General features: G+C 40.3%; 2 long non-coding RNA genes across 2 annotated transcripts in view; one reads left to right on the top strand and one right to left on the bottom strand.

Annotated features, from left to right (window-relative positions):
• Nucleotides 1–12,506: 12,506 nt before the first annotated feature.
• LOC143267267 (uncharacterized) lies at nt 12,507–22,447 on the top strand. Its single transcript, XR_013042226.1, has 2 exons — nt 12,507–12,551; nt 20,974–22,447. It is a non-coding gene; the product is annotated as an uncharacterized LOC143267267 (long non-coding RNA).
• Nucleotides 22,448–24,032: 1,585 nt separating this feature from the next.
• Nucleotides 24,033–24,125, bottom strand: part of LOC143267266 (uncharacterized) — a 55,690-nt gene continuing 55,597 nt past the window's right edge. Inside the window, exon 3 of the long non-coding RNA XR_013042225.1 lies at nt 24,033–24,101. This is a non-coding gene — a long non-coding RNA (uncharacterized LOC143267266). The remainder of the gene's footprint in view (nt 24,102–24,125) is intronic.

Here is a 24,125-nt window from a genome sequence, read left to right as displayed (position 1 = left end):
TGACACCCATGCTGAGGGGAAACAGTGGAACTGTGGCTTTTGTGTACCTGTGGGAGAAATAAGACCCTCATTCCATAACAAATTTAAGAGACTTCAAGTTGGGAAAATGAAAAAGACAGATTTCTCTCTCTATGCAGAAGGTATTTTATACTCTCTGATACAAAGAAAGAAAAAAAACAGAAAGGAAAAGAAAAAAGAAAAGAAAAAAATCCTGCATTCCTTTTCCCACTGGATGGTATTCCAGAGAGTTCACTCTCCCCTCTCATTCAGAACAGCCTTTTCCTCAAATTCTCCTCCCCTTCTCTGACACAAAGGCTTAGTCATTTAACAATCTGCAGTGTTTCCACCCAAAGATAAACTGGCCCAACCAAGCAAGGGTCAGTGGATAGCTAGGGAAGATGGGGGCCAGGGGCTAGTGCCTCCAGGTTCTCTGAAAAGCTCCAAACACACTTTATTCTGAAAATTAACCACAAAGATTTGTTTCTAACAACTCACTTTCCTCTAAGTAACCACTTCCCATTCCCCACTAAGTGAACGACAAACTCTGGTTCACCAAGATGGAGGTGGACAGTACCATTTCTCTGCTCTGTCTTATATGCCGAATCTAAGGTTTGCTTACATCTCCCCAGCAAAAGCCACACAGCAGCAGCAGTGACACTTTACTGTGGCTGTGTTTTGCATTTTCCTAATTATTGATGAGTGTTTAAAATACTGCAGAAGTTCGCTGACCTCCTATGTTTCCTTGTTTGTTAAATGTTTGTCCTTGTCTTTCTGGGTTTCAGTGGAGCATTGATCAAGGGAGATTCTGATTTAAAAGCTTTAACGTTGACAAACGGGAGCCTTTAAAAGAACTTGGTGATATTAAAATGAATATAACTCACCCTTCCCAATACACTTAAAAATCACTCCACTTGATCTCAAATCCCCTTTAACTTCCCACTGCCAAACCCAACCAATCATAAATTTTAAATGCTAGAGGGAAATTAATTCACTTATATTCATTAATGTGTCTACATCTAGAAGATGGATTGTACAAAGCTCTTAGATACAATCTGTAAAACATAAATATTGTAAAACTTTTAAGTTAAGTAATATTCTCACTTAAATTTTTATTAAAATATCAAATATATTTCATCCTTTCTTTTTAGCAGAGGTTTAAGTTTGAAGTAAATTGCTAGTCTATAAATTCAAAAGTATTAATGGCAATGTTGTTTACCAAACTTTACACCAATGAAGGCAAAGGACTTGGTTGGCATTGTTTTGTCTCTTTAAGAAATAAAAACTATATCTGTATCATACATCACTTTAAAAAGCTAAGCAGAAACTATTTAATAAGAAAGAAAAATAATTGAATTCCTTTTGTTACCTAAAAGAGAGATGACATTTTAAAATCTAATCCTATATGTAGTGAATACATAGTAACAATGCAGCTTTCCTGTTGTGAAGGAAGTAGAGCTAACAGAATCGATAAGCTCACTTGCCTGAAGGGAAAGAAGTTGGTAATGCTGCTGCTGAAATGTCTGAAACTGTGGAGTGTGTACATGAGAAGTGAGAGCAATGCTGACCACCACCACTCACCAACTCCTGAGTGTTAGGGACAGACTGTGAGTTATTGGACAAGAACAGGACTGCTTAGCAACAGAGTGATAGAGTATACAAAGCTAAAAGAAGAGGCACCTGTGTGGAACACAATGAGGCACCTGCCCAGATAAGAGAACTCACTTGAGGCCATTTCATTAAATACAGAGAAAAGATATCTTTTTTCCCCCGCCCCCAGAGAAAAGATATCTTAAGAGTGAGCTCTGTGCTCTAGAGTGAAGACTTGACCTAGGATGAGAATGAAATTAATAACTGGATATCAATAACATTTTAATAAGTAATAAATTCCTCCCACAAAAATAAGCATATCTACCACTGATTTAGATGTGGGTTGTAAGAAGTCAACACTGTTTAAGAAAAGTAACCTAATCTAAATTTTCTACAGCTTCATGATATCCAGCGGATGGCCATATAACTAGACATTATAAAAAGGTTGGAAACTGCAAGGCATATTAGAGATTTTCTTTAAAAAGGCTAAAATCACAAGAAAGTCCACAGAATCAATTAACTTGGGCTCCCAGGGGCTCACAGAGACTGAACAGCCAACCAGAGAGCTTGCATGGGACTGACTTAGGCCCATACATATGTTACAGTTGTGTAGTTTCGTCTTTTTGAACTCCAAACAGTGGGAGCACGGGCTGTCCTGACTCTGTTGCTTGCTTTATGGACCCTTTCCTCCTACTGGGTTGCCTTGTCCAGTCTTAGTAGGAAAGGAGATGACAAGTCTTACTGTATGTCATGGCTGGCTGATATCCATGGGAGACCGGCCCTTTTCTGAAAAGAAAGGAGTAGATGGGGGGTGTGGGGGAAGGGATTGAGATGAGAGGAGGGAGGGAGGGAAGGAGGGTAAAGAAATGTAATTAGGCTTGGAAAATTAATTAATTAATTAAAACTAAAACAGATATCTACCACATTAAAAAAAAACAAGTCCATACAAATCAGTGACAACAGACATTTGCAGACAAAAACTATATACCAGTTAATGTTCATTATGAACATTACAGAATCTAGAATCCCCAGCAAGATGGGCCTCAGAATATGTATGTGGGGGATTTTTTTTTTTTTTTTTTTTTTTTTTTGGTTTTTCGAGACAGGGTTTCTCTATGTAGCTTTGCGCCTTTCCTGGAACTCACTTGGTAGCCCAGGCTGCCCTCGAACTCACAGAGATCCGCCTGGCTCTGCCTCATGAGTGCTGGGATTAAAGGCGTGCGCCACCACCGCCCGGCTGTATGTGGGGGATTTTCTTGATTACAATAATCAGGGTAAGAAGGCCAGTCTTCTGTTGGTAACACCATTACTAATCCCTAGGCAGGGGTTCTGGTTTGCGTCTCTGTTGCTATAATAGATACTTAACTTATAAACTTGAACAGCTACTATAAAAATCAGTGTGGCAGTTCCTCAGGAAGATAAGAATCGATCTACCCCAACATCCAGCTATACCACTCCTGGGCATATACCCAGAAGAAACTTCATTCTACTACAGAGACATTTGCTTGACCATGTTCCTAGGTGCCCTATTCACAATAGCCAGGAATTAGATACAACCTAGCTGTCCCTCAAGAGAAGAATGGATAAAGAAAATGTGGTACATTTATAGAGTGGAGTATTATTCCACCACTAAAAAATAATAAATCATAAATTTCAAATGCAAATGGATGGAACTAGAAATAAATCATCCTGAGTGAGGTATCTCAGACCCAGAATGACATGGAATTTGCTTATATGTGGATATTAGCTGTTAAGCCAGTGATAACCAAGCTACAATTCATAGAACCACAAGGGTTAGGTATAGAGGAAGGGACTGAGACAGACAGATTTCTCTAGGAAATGGAAATAAAATAGATAGTTGTGTATGGATGGAAGGAACAGGAATGGGACGACAAAGTGGGAAAGGGAAGAAAAAGGGGGAATAAAGGAGGAAATACAGTGAGAGACAACTAAAATGAGGGACCATTTAAAGGATGCTGTGGAGGAAACCTAATACAGTAGATGCTTCCTAAAATACATGCATACATAAAGGTAATCTAAATGAAATCACCAAATAACAGAAGAGAGAGTGTTCCAACTGGACATTTCTTGTCACCAAATGAAGCTTCCGGTACCAGGACTGGGTTACATGTAATTGAGTTGTTGGCAAACAGGGTCCCATGGGAATCCATAAACAATCCAAATGGTTACCTAGACTATAGTTTGCTCTCTACAAACTGACAGCAAGGCCCCATTGCTGAAGACAACACTTACACAGCTCATTGAAAATGGAGATGTTGAGCCTATATAAAGAGAGCCTTCACCCCTATATGCTAGCATCTTTGGTACAGGAAGGTATTCTGCATGATATCAAAAGAGAAACATAAACACCAAGCCAGCCACAAACACTTTGATCTACAATGGGGTCCTGCCTGCAAGCTATGCTAGTGCAATGGTGGCACATAGCTTATGGTAATAGCCAAGCAATATCTGAAGCATGACCTTCATTAGTCTTATCAATAAAAACCAAGAGTCAAATATCAGCATAATAACCTGAAAGGTTAGAGAAGCAGAGCAGCAGCTACTAGAGACTTCTTACCTCTAAGAATCCTCAGACCAAAGGGGGCTGAGATCCTGTCTCTACCCCCTTTATGTTCCAGTCTTCACCTCCTGATTGTGCTGGGATTAAAGGCATGAGTCTCCCAAGTGCTAGGATCAAAGATGTGTGCCCCCCAAGTGCTGGGATTAAAAGTGTGAGCCACCACTGCCTGACCTGTATGGTTAACTAGTAACTAGCTCTGCTCTCTGATCTCCAGGCAAGCTTTATTTGTCAGAACACAAACAAAATATCATACAACATTTCCCCCTTTTGTCTAAATAAAAAGCAAAGGTTTTAACTAACAGAATAACTATATACAATAAGTACAATAACCATATACAAATATATAGAAACAATAATTACATTAGCAATGTCTAGCCCATTAATATTTGACAAATTCAAAGAAAATACTCCATATCTTGGTGAATCCAAAATGTTATACCTAATTCACTTTCTATCTTAACTTGCATCATCAACCCAAAATTACCTTGTTATGTCTCTCAACTTAATATACTTAACATCTCTTTTGCGAGTTTCTTTTCTGAATTTGTTAAAAAGGAATACTATAACTATAAAGTCTTCATCTCCATCAGAGACCTGATAAGCATATAATATTACCAGAGTAAACAAGAAGTGTAGAGCAAACAACTTCCAAAAATAAGAAATAACAGAAACAGCTTGCTGCCTGGAAAGTCACCTAAGATTCCTCTGCAACATTGGGGCATCCATCATCAGTCTACAGACCTAGAATATCTGACAGACTTATCTGTGAAGCAGGATTTTTGAAGGACTGTCCCACCTTGTCTTGGCAAATTTCTGCAGTCACTTTCTTTTCTGTCCTGCTTGTCAAATTTGGACGGCATACTGTCAGCAGTTGAAACAAGGGCAGCTTCTTGTCCTGTGGCTAACTTTTGCTACAAAGAAAGTAAAGTCCATGTGCCCATCATCTTCTCTCAAGTAGACTGGTGCTGCTAGGAGCAGAAATGCCTCTTGGGAGTATGGGTGCCATGTTCTTAAAATTACTTCCTGCTGTCTGGGGGTGATAGCATCTTTAGGGGACCCTGAAAAAAATTAGGATAATTGTCAAGTCCTGGGAGAGCTAGCTGTATCATTTGTTGTCCAGTCTTTGTGCAACAGGAAAGTGCAGGGCTTATTTCAAATCCTGGCTACAGAAGTCCGTAGGCTGGACCATTTCAGCTAGCCACGTTGAAATACTCCTGAGTAGTTTGTAGTCCAAAGCCAATCTTCAGGTGGTATTTGTCAGCTTAGTGGTGTTACCATAGTCCAGGTGGGGCCCCATGCTCCTTTTGCAGACTTCAAAAGTCACTGTTAGGCCTGGTCATGGTTCATTACAGAAAATTTAAACATTTTAAATGTTGCATGCAGCAGATCTCAAAGAGGTTAAAGGGCCATAATTTGTTATATGCTTCCAGAGTACAAAAACTTCATTTGTATTTACCTGATAAAGACTCGAACCTGAAATCATGCACAGGAAGCTAGATGAAGCCTTTTTCTAGAATTAGTACTCTATGAACATTAATATCATGATAAAATGTTTTATATATATATTTATCTTATAAATTTTGATATAATATTCATACCTTAAGAAAAGTTTTAAAGAGTCTAAATAAAACCAAAGGATCATGAGATTCATAGCAATAGAACAGTCCCTTAATTTTTGGTTTTTCTTCTGTCCCATGTCAGATGGCTCTTCTGACATAAGACATAAATTTTGGATTTTCCTTTTAACAAACATGCTGGGGTTTAGGGGGGGAGAGAGCCATGCTTCAACTCCAAAGCCAGTTTTAATCTTTAATTGAACTGGGACTACAAAAAGACAATTTGCATTATGTGTTGTGGTGGACCAGCCCCCACCATTATTTACCCCAGGGACTCTTGAGGAATGAGGGATAAGAGACTTAGTTAGAAATAGAGGGGGAGAGAAACAGAGAGAAAACGTAGGATAGACTCAGGTGGGCTTGAATCCTTATCCAAACGGGCCCAAAACTTTATTCCAAAGGCCTATTTATAACAATGCCAAGGGATGGAGCACAAGACCTCCCCCTTGCTAGTTATACCCTTACTACCTGGTACCCAGGCCCCTGGTCCAAACAACTTCTTATGCAGTCCTGCTGGGTACAGCCACTAGGAAACCTAGTGGGCTCCAACAATGTGTCTGTAGAGTACAGCAGAAACAAACATTTAGGAAGATTTATTTAATTTTATTCTGTTGGAAATATGATATATCGATAGGCCAATTTGCTCCTTTTCTTGGGACATTTTATCTGGATGATTCATCCTTTTTCTAAAGCTGTCTCATTTGTTCAGTGGTCTTCAGATTTCTTAGCTGATTGCCTTCATTCTCTTGAAAAGACACAAAAAAACCCTGCCCCAACCCTAACTTTGAGGAGTTTCCCTTTTGAGAAGTTATATCTGATCAAATGAGAAGCATCTGTTAGTCTAGTAAGTTAGTTTAGGCTGAATGGTCATGCTGGTTGATGAACTATTACCTCTTGTAATAAAAAAGTATTTCATGTTCAAATCTAACCTTTATTAATTTTGATTTATGGTTTCTCCTGAAATTTTTGTTTGATCTTTTAAAGCTGTTCTATCATCCAGAGCAGTATGGGGTGTTTGTTTGTTTGTATTTTACAATAGGTATTAGGTCCTCCAATTGCTCTGTGAAGGTGTTTCTCCCGCCGTGTCTGGGAATGATGAACCAAATTTGACATGGGGGCCTGCATGAGGCCCACCAAGGAGTTTCCCAATGGCAAAGGGTTATCCTGTCTATCCCTTGTTGATCTGCATTCATGGTCCAATGTTGACCTTTGCTATACCTTCTGCATACTCCAGAAGGGAGGGTCTTCTGTTTGGATTATTCCTAGAAAAAACATTGTTTCTAGGAGTGCCCTATCTACAATCCCTTTTTTGGTGACCTTGTTTGCCACAATTAAAACACCTGAGATTTTGATTTTTCTTTTTCTTCAAGACTCTGGAAATCTCTCCTATACAAGCATCATCAAGGCTTTGAGATTCAATATTGACTATCTCAGATCCAGTCCTCTGTGGGGGCTGATCTTGCCTTTAATGGCCTAATTACCCTAATATTGAGAAAATAATGTGCAGGGGTAGTTGTCTGTGCTTCACCCCTGAAGTACCACCCCTGGTAGTCAGCAGGTAACTGCTGGGTACCAGCCCAACATGGGGTGTGGCTGAGACAGGGACCCCTTAAGACCTGAGATGCTTACATGCTCACTCTCTCTTGGCTACTGCATGATCCTGAATGCTGGATGCTGGACTGCAGACCAAGTCAGAGTTCTCCTGAGAACCATGTTGGACTGTGCCTTACCTCTCCTGGATCCTGTAACTAACCCCTTTGCTTGCTGTAAGTTTACACAAAATAAACCTCTTTTGACTATCAGATAAACTACATGGAATTACCTCATTAATTTCCACTATAACAATGGCCACAGTTTTTTATGACTTTTGTGAAAATTATCAATTTGCACAGCCAACCCTGTGAATTTAAATTTTTATATCCAACTGAAATAGTTTTCTAAATAAAGGTGAAACCAAGGTATTTTTAGATAAATAAAATATAGACAAGCACTGTGAGAAATACTAAACCAGAAGTTCTCAACCTTCCTAATGCTGCAATTCTTTAATACAGTTCCTCGTGTTATGGTGACCCCCAATATTATTTCATTGATACCTCATCACTATAATTTTGTTACTGTTATTAATTGTAATATATATATATATATATATATACACATATATATATATATATAAATAACCTGTGACCCCCAGATTGAGAACCACCACACCTGATCGCAGGCTATCCAATGTGAGCAGTACACACATGAATAGGTGCACTGTCTGAGAAGACATAGCTTAATGGAGTCATCCTGTTGCCAGAGCTTTTTAATTGTACCTGAAGTAGTACAATGTTAGCTACCCATGCTCTCAAAAGGCCACATATTATAATATAACAATCATTTAAAAATTAGTAAGAAGTATAGCCAAAGTATCTCTTTCTCATTTTACTTTTAATTGCATTGAAAAGTAGGAGAGAAAAAGTTTAATTTCTCTTCCCCACCTACTGTAGTGCTCATGGCCAACACACCAATAAGAGACAGGATAGCAAGAGAAAATCATAACACTTTAAGAAACCTTTATGTGACATGGGAGCCTTCCTTCACACATGAAAAACTAGGGTAAGATTTTATTCTCAGTCTGTTGAGAAGTGAACTATGGAAAAGCATGCCTGGGCAAGAGGGTATAGTCTAGAGAGGTAGACTGAGGGGGGCTGTGGCATAAGGACCACTCATATAGGTGCGATTCTTGTATCCTCCTCTTAGTCCAAGGCAGGACACTTATTACACACGGACTATCAGGAGGTAGAAATGACAAGTATCTTCCTGAGTCCTATGAGTCATTTTGGGAAACAGAAATTTTAATTTCTATGAAATATTCAGTGGTAATAGGATGAAGGAATAAGGAGAGGTGGAAGCCAGCAAGAACTCACCTCTAAGGTCACCCAGTTGCCTTCAGAATGAAGCATTCACCATGGCAAGACCTCACATTTATGAGTATCATGTTTTTACTCCAACAGTTAAATGCCATAAGCAAGGTCCAAAGTGGAAAAATACATGTGATACATTTATATAATCTTAAATCTCTGTATATTGGGTGTATGTATATGTATGTGTGTGCTTGTGTATATCTCTCCCCATATATACACATATGATAAATATGAATATCCTGGGCTGGGAAGAACTTCCCCTGAACATCCAGATGAGCTTAAAACATCACTGATGCCGGGCAGTGGTGATGCATGCCTTTAATCCCAGCACTCTTGAGGCAGAGGTAGGTGGATCTCTGTGAATTTGAGGCCAGCCTGGGCTACAGAGTGAGTTCCAGGAAAGGCTCCAAAGCTACACAGAGAAACCCTGTCTCAAAAAACCAAAAAAAAAAAAAAAAAAAAAAAAAAAAAAAAAATCACTGATGTGTAACATTTTCCTTTTAATGACAATTGATGCTTGCAGTCTGTTAAGCAATTTTCTTGGGATAAATATTAGAATCAGAATAACAATGCTTGTGTTATTGCATAGTTGAAATATCTTTTTAAATATTTCTTCTATATACTTCTACATACACTAATTAAAAACTATGGGTTACAACTTCATAAAAGCAAACAGTCTTCTTCAACTCACCATGTTTCTATCTTGACTATTAAAATAGCCAACACATTACTATTTTGCCAGACATTAAAAGTGGCTGAAAATTTCAATATGCCCTTCTATTTCTGCCTTAGACCATTTTCTGTCTTTATTCTATTGAACATTGGTGTGGGAATTCAATATCGTAAGGAAAAGAAACTGGTGATTAGTTCCTAATAGAACAAGGTCATCACAAAGTGTCTTTTAACTCATGTGGAAATGTTTTTCTCATCTTAAAAAAGTGGATTGAAAATAGCTCAGAGGAAGAGCAGTTGCCTACAGTGTTTTAGGTCTTTATCTTGATTTCCACAAAATGTTAAGAAAGCATAGTGATATATATGTATAAAAATGTCACAGTAAAATTCTTTGTATGCTAAAAAATAATCAATTTAAAAATTAAAGTAAATTGCCTGTAAATTTCCCTTTAAATTGAGCATATATCTTATTCATTAACTATCTTAATATATGTCTATGTATGTGTGTACAGTATATGTGCATACATGCGTGTGAGTATGTGTACATAAGCGTGAACAAATATCAAAGCCAAAGTATATATCTGATATCATCCTCAATATCTCTTAACTTATTTTTTGAAACAGTTTCTCACTGAGTGCAAGGCTCACTGATTCAGCAAGACAAGCTGGCCAGTGAACCACAGGGATGTCCCTGTCTCCACCTTCTGAGACTGTAGCTGCATGCCACCATTCCCTGCCTTTACATAGGTTCTGGGACCACTTTACCACCTGAGCCATCTGCCCAGCCCCTGATTCATTAACTACTTAAAATTATCAACGCACTAAGCAAAATTCGCTTGTACCAGGTATGTTTACATGTACCATTTTCTTATATTGCTCTTTTTTCATACATAAGCAAAATCATTTGATTGTGGATTTTTTTTTGTCCTTCAATCATAATTGAAAAAAATACAGTCCCACACAACCTGCTGGAGTTCAGAGTAAACAAAACTATAAATTCCAGTGTTCGTTGTGTGAGATGAATCAAGGAAACCACTCCACAATTAAATCTATAATGAATATACTTCTTAATTACCCAACGTTGAGTTTTATTTTATTCACTTGAACTTGTATTCTTTATAGCTGATAATCACATAATTCTTTGTAAATGTTATGTGGTAAAAAAAAATTGATGTTCAACCTTAGAATGTTTATCAAAACATTTGTGTTGGTGGTAAAATATGCCTTGCTTCCACAAAGCCAGGACATGAAGGACACTGTTAGCTGCTAGACATGAAATATGGAAGCTCACAAAACTCCAATTTTAAAAACTTAAACCCAGATTATACCTATAGTCTCCATTAAAAATTCACAGACCAGTAAAGCAGGCCACATTAATTTCCCCCATTATGGTTGAAGCCAATAACTATTTCTACTATTTTAAAGTTACTTCTTAAATAATAAGAACTTGAAACTGAGGCACAGACTGGAGTTGACAAGGTAGGATATTGGCTTCTAGAAACAAAAGGAAGAGTAAAGGAGACTGAAAAGCCAAAAGAAGCCATGAGGCTTCTGAGCATCGGTTGGTCCACGCCCTTTCTTGTTTCCTGTTGGTTTGGTAGATAACCTCTCCAGACTTTAAAGTGTTAATTCTATCAACACTCCAGTGTGGCCTTTGATGTTAGTACAGGTGACTTGAAAATTAACCTCACTTTATGTTCTCATTGCAGAATTTTAATCAGGTTTGGCCAGAATTTGTCATTTCATCCCTCAAGAGAGGGTGATACATTGAGGAGAGGGGACAACTCATCACAATAATGAATGATACAGGTCTCTCTGTGTCCAAGCATTATCCATATAGAACCTGTGCTCCATCTCAGATGGCCACAGTGAGTCTGTGCAGGAGACAGCACATGGCCAGACTTAAGACATAACAATGGCTACTCCTTTCCTGCTGTAAAAGCCTGTCCTTCCATCAGGCACTCTAACTTCCCACAAGCTCCAAATGACACCCACCCCACAGGGTCCTCATGCTTATGAGTCATGTCACATGGGAGCCTATCTGAATGCAAACACATACAGTGTGACTCCCTTAAAACATCCTCATGCAAGAAGCTGGACACATTGTCTCCAAAGAGGGAGCCAGGTGAATTCAGGCAAAGATTTTTAGCTTTTCATGCTTATCCACTGAATTTTCCAGCATTCTGAATAACTACAAAGAGTGCACAGTGGCCCCATGGCCATGTGTGCCCAGCAATGCCCAGTGTTGGGTGTCAGTCATATTTTACACCTGCCACCCATCATGAGAAACATGGAAACCTGGTGGTTGAGAGACTGCAGCTCCTGCACAGGGGGAGGATGGACTTGACAAAGCGTCCCAGGTCAGAGAAGGCTACCAGAAGGAGTTCCCAACACTACATAAACTGCAAGTGCATGTGGACAGTGCACTTGAAACACATCTACACAGAATGATTATCCACAAACAGTTATTCAGGTAGAAGGCCCACTGAGGATAGGACAAGTGACAGCATGTGTTCCCAGGGTTCTCTGCACCTCATACTGGACTCGGCCTGCAATGCATTCTATTGTGATTCATGAATGCTGTATACTTATTCACTGCTGATCTATAGATTTTCATCCTGTTCCCTCTAAAAGTGAGGGCTCCTTTCCTTGCAGGCAAACAGTTAATAATCCACCACAAGTTAAAAGATTACTGCTGAAAAGGTAAAATAGGAAACGAGGTGTGGTTACATTTGGAGCCCGATGTAAGGGGCAGAAGACGGCACCTTGCAGGTGAGTGCCAGCAATAAACCGTGATGCTTATGGAGAATCTGAGATGCTGAGTTCAGACATTTGAGATGAGGAAACAGCATTGTCAAGGATGAAGTGACCTCAGAAAAGATGAAGGGCTGTCACAAGATGTATGTAAATGATTCCCATGGAGGTGTCTCTGTAAAACACTTCCAGCTACTTTCCCAAATCTGTGTGTTTCCAAGGATGCTTGACATAGTTTGGGAGAGAATAGGTATGAACCAAGCTGGGAGGTAACTGAGACCAGGATGCCCTTTGTGATTTCCAGAATGAAGTGAGGTGAGGCCTCTGTGACCTCACAGGTAAATCTCTGCTGCAGTAACATCAGTGTTCTTTGCCTGAGGACAGCACAGATTCCACGAAGGAGGGCTGGGATTTGAAGCAAGTCAAAGTGTCTGAGTAAGTTTGGGCTGTTTTCTGGGACGGATGCTACCTGAAACTCATTGTGTGACTCAGTCAGTGTGGGGCACTTCTTCATTGAGACCTTAAATGGGGAGAATGAAACATAGTGAGGTCATTGAAATGTTCCTGCCCGAGGACAGCTCGTCCTAAAATCTAGAAAGATCAGGGATCAGACATCTTATAGCAGTGGGACTGGTCCCTCAAGACCACAGGGAAAGAAACCCCTCATCTCACCACGGAGAGAGGCCTTAAGATGAAGCTGCACAGGTGTCTCTAAACCAGGACTTGGTATCCAGCATAGGTAACGAAGAAGGATCCCTTCCTGTTGGAATGGCCACATTAGACCAGCATGCATGGCTTCTCCAGGGAAGGTAGGAAATGCACCCGGGGGACTGCCACCTGCTCTTCCTTGAGGACTCCAGTCCCTGCAGTAGCAATGTTTTCATTTGTACTCAGCTATCACAACATGGAAATAAACATCAATGTCACTATTAGAGGAAACACCATGAAAGCACTCTACCTCTAATTCTGTAGTTGTGTGCATTTGCACTTTGTGTGTGTGCTCATGTGTGTGCTCTGTCTGCAGGTCCACGTCATACATGTGAAAGTGCTTACAGGGGACACTGAATGCTGTCACGTGTCCTCCCTACCAATATACACATTGTCATATGACACAGGGTAACTTTTTGTTCAGGCTTTTTTTTATTAAGAAATTTTCTATTCATTTAACATACCAACAACAGATCTCCTCCCCTCACCCCCTAGCTTTCCCCCCCATCCCCACCCCCATTCCTACCTCCTCATATCAAATGTCTGAACTTAGCAGAGCCTGATACACTCAGTTGAGGCAGGTCCAAGCACCTCCCCCTAGACCAAGGCTGTCTGAGGTGTCCCACCATAGGCAGTGGGCTCCAAAAAGCCCACTCATGCCTTAGGGATGGCTCTTGATCCCACTGCCAGGGGGCCCCTTAACTAGATCAAGCTATATAACTATCTCGTCTATGCAAAGGGCCTAGTCCAGTCCCATGAAGTCTCCACAGCTTGCTGGTCTCTGTACATTTCTCCATCATGATCTTGATGTCCCTTGCTCATAGAACCCCTCTCTCTACAGTTGGACTCCTGGAGCTTGGCCTGGTGCTTGGCTGTGGATCTCTGTGTCTACTCCCTTCAGTTACTGGATGAAGGCTCTATGACGACAATTAGGGTTTTCACTAATCTGATTACCAGGGTAGGCTAGTTCAGGCACCCTCTCCACTACAGCTAGTAGTCTAAGGTGGGGTCATCCTTGTGGATTTCTGGGAACTTCCCTAGCACCTGTTTTCTCCCTATCCCCATGGTGTCTCCCTCTATCATGGTATCTCTTTCATTGCTCTTCCATTCTGTCCCTGTTCCAGCTCAACTATCCAATTCCCTTATGTTCTCATTCCCCGCCCCCTTCGTCCATTGTCCCCAGTTTACTCATGGAGATCTCATCTATTTCCCCTTCCCAGGGGGATCCATGTGTCCCTCTTGGGGTCCTCTCTGCTAACTAGCCTCTCTGGAGCTGTGGTTATAATCTGGTTATCCTTTGCCTTTCATCTAGTATCCATTCGTGAGTAAGTACATACCATGTTTGTCCTTCTGAGTCTGGGTTACCTCAGTCAGGATGGTATTTCCTAGTTCCATCCATTTGCCTGCAAACCTCATGATGTCATTGTTTTCTACTGCTGAGTAGTATTCTATTGTGCATATGTACCACATTTTCTTTATCGTTTTTTGGTTGAAGGGCATCTAGGTTGTTTCCAGGTTCTGGCTATTATGAACAATCTGCTATGGACATGATTGAGCATGTGTCCTTGTGGTATGGTTGAGCATTCCTTGGGTGTATGCCCAAGAGTGATACTGATGGGTCCCTAAGGTAGATTGAATCTAAACTTTCTGAGAAACTGCCATACTGATTTCCAAAGAAGCTGTACAAATTTGCTTGCTCCACATCCTCTCCAACAAAAGCCATTATCAGTGTTTTTGAACATAGATATTCTGACAGACATAAGGTAGTATCTCAGTCGTTTTGATTTGCATTTTCCTGATGACTCAGGATGTTGAGCAATTCCTTAAATGTCTTTTGGTCATTTGAGATTCTTCTGTTGAAAATTCTGTTTAGCGCTGTAGCCCACTTTTTAATTGGATTGTTTGGTATTTTGATGTTTAGTTTCTTCAGTTCTTAATATATTTTAGAGATCAGCCTGCTGTCAGATGTGAGGTTTGTGAAGATCTTTTCCCATTCTGTAGGTTGTCATTTTGTCTTATTGACCATGCCCTTTGCTTTATAAAAGCTTCTCAGTTTCAGGATGTCCCATTTATTAATTGTTGCACTCAGTGTCTATGCTACTGCTATTATATTTAAGAAGTGGTCTCCAGTGCCAATGCCTTCAAGACTACTTCCTACTTTCTCTTCAGTCAAGTTCAGGGTAACTGGATTTATGCTGAGGTCTTTGACGCACTTGGACTTGAGTTTTATGCATGGATCTATTTACAGTCTTCTACATATTGACATCTAGTTATGCCGGCACCATTTATTGAAGATGCTTTCTTTTTTCCATTGTACAGTTTTGGCTTCTTTGTCAAAAATCAGGTGTTCACAAGTGTGTTTATTAAGGTCAGGATCTTCAATTCGATTCCATTGGTCCACATGTCAGTTTTTATGCCAATACCAAGCTGTTTTTATTACTATAGCTCTATAGTAGAGCTTGAGATCTGGGATGGTGATGCCTCCAGATGTTGATTTATTGTACAGAATTGTTTTATCTATTCTGGGATTTTTGTTTTTCCATATGAAGTTGAATATTGTTCTTTTCAGGTCTACGAAGAATTGTGTTGGGATTTTGATGGGAATTGCAATGAATCTGTAGATTGCTTTTGGTAAGATTGCCATTTTTACTGTGTTAATCCTACCTATCCATGAGCGTGGGAGATCTTTCCATTTTCTGATATCTTCAATTTCTTTCTGCAGAGACTTAAAGTTCATGTCATACAGGTCTTTCACTTGCTTAGTTAGCATTACCCCAAGGTATTTTATATTATTTGTGGTTATTGTAAAGGGTGATGTGTGGTGATATTTTATTTGTGCTGAAATGTGATTTTTATTTGTATGTTAATAAATAAAGTTGCCTGGAGATTAGAGGTCAAAACAAGCCATAAGCAGGAGTCAGGCATTGGTAGCACATACCCTTAATCCAATCACATCTCAGGCAGAGTCTCTATGTGGTCTGTAGCTTGAGTTTTCCGACTTGCCCACAGCCAGGACAAATCTCTGTCACCCGCCAGTCCCACAGCCGCTCAGACCCAACCAAGTAAACACAGACACTTATATTGCTTTCAAACGTGGCAGGCTTCCTGCTAACTGTCCTTATCTTGCTAACTGTGCTTTTATCTTAAATTGATCCATTTCCATACATCTATACCTTGCCATGTGGCTGGTGGCTTACTGGCGTCTTCACATGCTGCTGGTCATGGCAGCGGCTGCAGTGTCTCTGGTCATGGCGGCGGCTGCAGCCTCTCTGGTCATGGCAGCGGCTGCAGCCTCTCTGGTCATTGCGGCGGCTGCAGCCTCTCTGGTCATTGCGGCGGCTGCAGCCTCTCTGGTCATTGCGGCGGCTGCAGCCTCTCTGGTCATTGCGGCGGCTGCAGCGTCTCCTTCTGCCTTTCTGTCCTTTTATATCTCCTCTCTGTTAGTCCCACCTATCTTTCCTGCCTAGCCACGGCCGATCAGGTTTTATTTATTAACCAATCAGAGCAACTTGACATACAGACCATCCCCCAGCACAGCCAAGTGCAGACCATCTCAAACACCTGCACTCAGGCCCATGGTCCTAATCATCCTCTATACGGACCTGCTGGGTAAAGCCACAAAGAACCTGAGAATGGGCTCCCACAGGACCTACAGAACATCCCACAGCAGTGGTCAAGGACACAGCCAAGCGTGGTGAAACGAACCTTTAATCCCAATGCCAACCATAGAGGCCTGGAGGTCTGTATAGTCAGGCAGTGATGAGGAAGTCATTTGGTTGGCTTACAGCCAATGAGAAGACAGAACAGGAAAGCAATAAAAATACCAGTTAGGCAGGAAGAGGTCTCTCCTGGGGGAAGCTACTGCTGGTGGTAAGCTAAAGCTAGTTGTGGCTCTTGTTCTGATCTCTTTGGCTATTAACTCTGTATTTGGCTCTGTGTTTCTTATTTAAAAAGGCTGCTTAGAAATTTGTCTACAATGATGTTTCTTTGGCTTCCTTCCCAGCCTATTTATCATTTCTGTATAGGAGGGCTACTGATTTTTTTGAGTTAATCTTGTATCCTGCCAAAATACTGAAATTATTTATCAGTTGTAGGAGTTCCCTGTTCAAGTTTTTGGGATCACTTATGTTTACAATCATACTGTCTGCAAATAGGGAAAGTTTGGCTTCTTCATTTCCAATTTGTATGTTCTTGATCTCTTTTTGTTGTCTTATTGCTCTAGCTAGAACTTTGAGTACTATATTGAATAGATAGCCTTGTCTTGTTTCTGATTTTAGTGGAATTTCTTTGAGTTTGTCTCCATTTAATTTGATGTTGGCTGTCAGCTTGGTGTATATTGCCTATGCTCTGTTTAGGTATTATCCCTGTATTTCTGATCTCTCTAAGACTTTTATCACAAAAGGATGTTGGATTCTGTCAAAGGCTTTTTCAGCATCTAATGAGATTACCATGTGATTTTTTTTCTTTCAGTTTGTTTATATGGTATATCATATTGACAGATTTTCATATGTTGAACCATCCTTGCTTCTCTGGGATGAAGCCTACTTGGTCATGGTGGATAAGTTTTTTTATGTGTTTTTGGATTTGGTTTACCAATATTTTATTGAGTATTTTTCCATCAATGTTTATGAGAGAGCTTGGTTTGTAATTCTCTGTCTTTGTTGCACTTTGTGTCGTTTGGTTATCAGGATAAAAAAAATTTTGGAAATCTTCCTTCTGTTTCTATTTTGTGGAACAATTTGAAGAGTATTGGTATTAGCCCTTCTTTGAACATCTGGTAGACTTCTGCACTGAAGCCAGCTGGTCCTGGGCTTTTTTGGTTGGGGGACTTTTAATGACTCTTTCTATTTCCTTAGGGGTTATTTGTCTATTTAAATTGTTTATCTGGTCTTGACTTAACTGTACCCCATTTTTTAATTGGATTGTTTGGTTTGTTGATGTCTCGTTTCATGACTTCTTTATGTATTTTGGATATTAGCCCTCTGTTGGATATGGAGTTGGAGAAAATCTTTTCCCATGCTGCAGTTTGCCTTACAGAAACTTTTCAGTTTCATGAGGTTCCAATCATTAATTGTTGATCTGGGTGCCTGTGCTATTGGTGTTCTGTTTAGGAAGTTGTCTCTCTTGCCATTATGTTCAAAGCTATTCCCTATTTTTCTTCACACAGGTTCAGTGTATCTGGTATGATGTTGAGGACTTTCTTCCACTTGGACTTGAATTTTGTGCAGGGTAATAAAGATGGATCTATTTGCATTCCTTATGTGCATATATCCAGTTGGATGAGCACCATTTATTGAAGATGCTTTCTTTTTTCCATTGTGTATTTCTGGCTTTATAAAAATCCCAAATGGATGAGAAACACTTAAAGAAATGTTCATTGCTTATTGGGAAATGTTATCATTTTTACTATTTTCTACAGAGAAAATATTTTCCAGTTTCAAATAACTCTGGACTTTTGAATTATAAACTGTTTTTATGTTCAAGCTATCTGTGTATTATTTCTTGTGCAGTTGTATATAAAATGTCTTTACATTCAAAAAAATTTTAAAGTTCATCTTGCTTGACATATGATTTGCATAAAATAAAACATTTATTTTTGGGTATAGTTTAAAAAAGGAAAATCGCTGGGGATCTATAAAATATTTGAATTTGAAAACAATCTTAACAAGAGTATTTTGCAAAGAACAGATTTTTTTCAACTTTTGAATGAAAATTGAACCTAAAAAATTTCCCAAAGGAAATGAAACGGACAATAATTTCTCATAAAAATAAAGACATAATTTACATTAAGAATGTTTATTTTAAAAAAAGAAATCAGCCTGGCGGTGGTGGCGCACGCCTTTAATCCCAGCACTCGGGAGGCAGAGGCAGGTGGATCTCTGTGAGTTCGAGGCCAGCCTGGGCTACCAAGTGAGTCCCAGGAAAGGCGCAAAGCTACACAGAGAAACCCTGTCTCGAAAAAAAAAAAAAAAGGAAAAAAAAAAAGAAAAAAAAAAAAAAAAGAAATCAGGTATTAATTATTCTGATGGGTCTGCCTGTGTATGTTACTTGACCTTTTTCCTTTGCAGCTCTTAATATTTTTTCTTTATTCTGTATGTTTAGTGGTTTTGTAGATGTAACCATCTTATTAAATAAGAAACACAGAGCCAATACAGAGATGAAAGCCAAGAGGTCAGAGCAATAGCTAAGAGCTAAAAACCTTACCCTTCACTGTCGCTGTTGTCCTTCCTCTCCGAAAGAGAGCTACTTCCTGTGTGTCTGTCTTTTTTATAAAGTTTCTGTTCTGCCTTCTCATTGGTTGTAAACCCAACCACATGACCTCCTGGTCACTGCCTGTCTGTACAGACCTTCAGGTCATCTATGGTTGGTATTGAGATTAAAGGCATATGTCTCCAATGCTGGTGGTATCCTGGAACACACAGAGATCTACCTAGCTCTGCTTACCAAGTCAAAGTCATTGACTATATCATTGCACAGCCAGGTACAGACTTCAAGCTGTGCTTAATGGTGGTGAAGGAACAGCCTGCAGGATAAATTTATCAATCAGTTTGGTACCCAGGGCCCAGAAAATGGCACACTCCAAGTTTCATGATGAGAGAAACTTGCCGATAACCAGAGCATCAGAAATGATAAACCAAGAATTACACTTTGCACATTGGAACTGAGTATACATACCTCATCCCCACTGGACTTGCTCTTCCCAGGGGTAAAGTTCCCTAGAGAAAGAGGAGGCATGGCTCTGAGTTTCTTCTTATGAAATGGTCATAAGTGATGCCTTCAGATACTTCCCATAAGTACGAGCCCAAAATATACCCATGTGCCTAGACAGCCTTTGAGATTTCCCAAACAATGTGGACTGGCCTGTGACCTCACATGAGGGTGCCTGTCATGGTTAAAGGTGTGCCCTATATCTAAGGGCAGCAGAGTCAGAATAGGCAGGGATTTGAACCAAGGAAAATGTGGGCAGGGAGGCTTTCAGGTAAGTGACTGCAGAAAATTCTTTAGGTGAAGAAGTGATCTCACACCAGTGTATGTAGTTGGCAGGGTGATCTCTGAAAAGGAGTTTTGAAGGCACAATTCAGTGTCAGGGGTTTTTGATGGATAAGACAAATGTGATCCTCAGAAAAATTGTGATTCAAGGACCAGAAAGAGATCATCACAGAGCATAGCTGTAGATGTAACCAATGGTCTTATTAAATAAGAAACACAGAACCAATGCAAAGAAGAAAGCCAAGAAATCAGAGCTAAGAGCCTTACTTGCCTGCTGCAGCTAGCCTCTTAAGCCAAGCGACCTCTCCAAAAGAGAGCTATTTCCTGTCTGTTTGTCTTTATATAGACTTTCTGTTCTGCCTTCTCATTGGTTGTAAAACCAACCACATGACTGTCTCATCACTGTCTGTTATACAGCCCTCCAGGTCTTCTATGGTATTGAGATTAAAGGCGTGTGTCTCCAATGCTGGCTGTATCCTTGAACATACAGAGATCTACCTAGCTCTCCCTACCAAGTGCTGGGATTAAAGGTGTGTACCACCAATGCCCAGCTTTTGCTATGGCTCTAATAGCTCTGACCCCCGGGCAACTTTATTTATTAACATACAATTAAAATCACATTTCAGTACAAATAAAATACCACCATACATAGCCATGCATGATATACAGGGACAAGACACCATATCTAAATAAGGGAAAGAGGCCTTGTGAAGATCTTCACAGCTTCCAATGCCTTAGCAAGGCATCCTCAAGACACACAGAGGACTACCCTCGATTGTAACTACCTGTGATATTCCTTCATGGGAGAGTACCACAGGAAGAAAATGCAGCATGATGTCTTGATGGGACTCTATTGTGGGTCTCACAACTTAGAAGCACCAAACGTTCCATATGAGTTCATGGGCAGTCTCTACCTCATGGCCAGTGAGCTGTACAACAAGAAGGTCTTTTCTAACTCCCTTTTTTCCCTATATATTTTATCTTTCTATTTGTATAATGTAAGCTTGTATCATCTAGATAGTGGGCTATAGATATATGTGTTTGTGCATGTTTCCCTGAGTACAGGTCAATGACATGGCATAAAAGAACACCAATATTATCCTCTATAATTATCCACAAGTCTATTTATGTTTTCTTTCTTTCTTTTTTTTTTTTTTAGAAATGATGGCCATATAAAAACACTGATGTAAAAGTATGTTTTGACCTACAAGACCTCAGAATGATCCACTACATCAACTGTAAAGAAACTGGTATGTTTGACTCTGAGGATGGTCAGACCCTCAATGGTAAGATATGCAGGCATGTCCTAGCAGTTCAAATGAAAGAGGCCTTAGGCACTTAAAAAAATAGTGTGAGTGGGCCTGAGCCTGAGCCTGAAAGGTCAGAATGAAAAAAGCAATGTGGTGTTGAGACAATTCCTAACAAAGAAGTATGTTATTATATTTGGCCCAGGCCCAAAATGAGGAGAGATGTGGGCCTGTGTCTATCCTTAAACCTGAAGAGTCCCAAGCCAAAAGGAGAAGAAATGTGGGCCTAGACCTATCCATAAACTTAAAGAGGCCCAGGCCAAAAAAAAAAAAAAAAGCTTGGGCCTATCCCTGACCCTGAAGAGGCCTGGGCCCAAACAAGAAGATTTGTGGGCCTGGGCCTATCCCTGACCCTGAAGAGGCCTGAGCCCAAACAAGAAGATTTGGGGGCCTGGGCCTATCCCTGACCCTGAAGAGGCCTAGGCCCACACAAGGAGAGGTGTGGGCCTGGGCCTATCTCTGACCCTGAAGAGGCCTAGGCCTTAACAAGAAGAGGCGTGGGCCTGGGCCTACTCTTGAACCTTAAGAGCAACAACAACAGCAACAACAGCAGGAACAGCAGCAACAGTAGCAGCAACCAAGCAGCAAAAACAACAGAAAAAACTGCAACAACAGCAGCAGCAATCACAACATCAAGAGCATCAATAACAACAGCAGCTGCAGCAATAACAACATTTCAGCAGCAACAACAGCAGTAGCAACAGCAAAAGCAACAAGAACAACAGCAAAAAAGGCAGGAACAGTGGCAAAAACATCAGCAGCAACAGTAGGAACAGCAGCAAAAACATCATCAGCAACAGCAACAGCAACTACAGGAAGAGCAGCAACAGTAGGAACAGCAGCAAAAACATCAGCAGCAACAGCACCTACAGGAACAACAACAACAGCAGCAACAGCAGGAGCAACAGAAGCAGCAACACTTTTGGCAGCAATACAACAATGACACCAGCAGCAACAGGAACAGCAGCAGCAGGAACAGCAACACCATCAACAGCAGCAGCAGCAGGAACAGCAACACCATCAACAGCAGCAGCAGGAACAGCAACACCATCAACAGCAGCAGCAGCAGGAACAGCAACACCATCAACAGCAGCAGCAGCAAAAACAGCAACACCATCAACAGCAGCAGCAGCAAAACCAGCAGCAACAACCACAGCAATAGCAGCAGCAACCACACCAGCAACAACAGAAGGAACTGCAACAACAGCAACAGCAGCAACAACCACAGCAACAGCAGCAACAATAATATCAACAGCATGTCTTATTGTACACATCTTCCCCTAACATTGTGTATATAGTTTTCAATAAACATAAGGTTATCTACAACTATGGTTGATCCTGAAATGTTTATTTTGGCTCTTCCCCTATGTTAATAACTTTGAGCTACTTAAGAACAGGCTGTGATAGTTACTCACAAAGGGGAAGATTAGGCAGCTCCATGGATAGAGCACTTATCTGTATGCTCAGACTTTATACTGAAGATCAGTGCACCTCTGTCCAAGGTTTGTAACGTGGCTGTTTGTTGGAATCTCTTAAAAAATTAAATAAAAAAAAGCTAGTGAAAGGCATCAAGTAGGTAGGAGCCCTCACCTAGTTATGAAATCACAGGGATAAAATTTCTCCATTGGAGAACAGCTCCCAGCCCCATTCAGTGAGAAAATCAGATTAGCACCCATTGTTAGAAAGGGGCTGATAAAGGTCTGGGAGGCAGAGGAGTAAGAGAAGCCTCAGTGTGGATCACAGGACACCAGTCATCTGGAAATTGTCTTCCAGGGAGACTCCTTATAAAGATGAATGGACCCCCCCACTGATATCCTCTGCATAGTACCACAACACAGTCACAGACAGATTCATTTTCACTTTTATGCAAATAATATGAATAGTTGGTTCATGTCAGGAATAAATCTTTTGAGATGTATATAATTTACTGTGGAAAACTGATGAAAGGCTCTGGGAACATAAAGAACTTGTTTATAGTATTGCATGTTAAGTTCCATCTAATACATTGAGTGCCAAATCATACAAGAATTTTTAACACATGGTTTTCAATATCCAGAACATCCAACTCTTTAATCATCATTTTGTTCATTTCTAATATCTTGTTTGATTTTAAACCAGGTATTGCTACATGGGCAGTCCTGGCCTTGAACTCACATTACTCCTCTTTTCTCTCTCCCTCAAGTGATGAGACTCAGGGGCCACCATCCTGTTCCTAACATCTGCAATTAGAGCCACAGCTGCAGGTGGGAGCACACGAGCACACAAGGCTTGCGCTCTTCTCCCCTAACCTCAGTGTGGAGGGTGGTAAAGGGTTCTGCTATGATGGGGGGACCAACAACAAGTGGAATACACATCAGTGCATCAGGATTCAGGCTCCTCTGTCTATCTACCTAAGGGTTACACAGATGAGTGTTACTCATGTTGGACACTCTAGGAGAAGGGCCAAACAGAATAGTCACTATAATTTCATATAAAAGTCAATGAAAATGAATACCTTATGCAGTTCTGCTTTACCTAGGAAACAGCTCTTAAAATCATTTTTGTAAAATTCATCATCTTACCTATAGTTTTCAGTATGCCGACTCTACAAAGAAGGGTGGCCTCTATTTGTAATTTTGTAAACCTCATCAGACAGGGCATATGGATGGTGTATTAGAACACTGTGGTGTTATCTTTCTGCTTTTGCTGTGTTAAGGATGTTTCACCTGAACAAATATATGTGTCACTAGCACACATTAGTGCTGAAATGTAACACTGTCCTGTAAGGGCTACAGGGTAGAGAGAAAAAAATGAATCTTCTTAAAACTAAGTAACTGAGTCCCAGGACTTTTCATTATCCATGTTTTATTTAGGTACTAGGTACTTCATAGCTATTTACTCTCCAAAATACAAAGAAAATGAAATGATTACTTTTTCCCCAAAGACGATGACACATTTTCAAAGGTCTCATTAAGATACACAAGACAATAGTTCACATTTCCTGAGAAAAAGAAAATAGTTGAAA

Source organism: Peromyscus maniculatus, chromosome 9, assembly GCF_049852395.1.
Source record: "Peromyscus maniculatus bairdii isolate BWxNUB_F1_BW_parent chromosome 9, HU_Pman_BW_mat_3.1, whole genome shotgun sequence".
NCBI classification, from domain to species: Eukaryota; Metazoa; Chordata; class Mammalia; order Rodentia; family Cricetidae; genus Peromyscus; species Peromyscus maniculatus.
The sequence above is the reverse complement of the archived record's forward strand: the minus strand, read 5'-3'. Positions and strand labels throughout refer to the sequence as shown.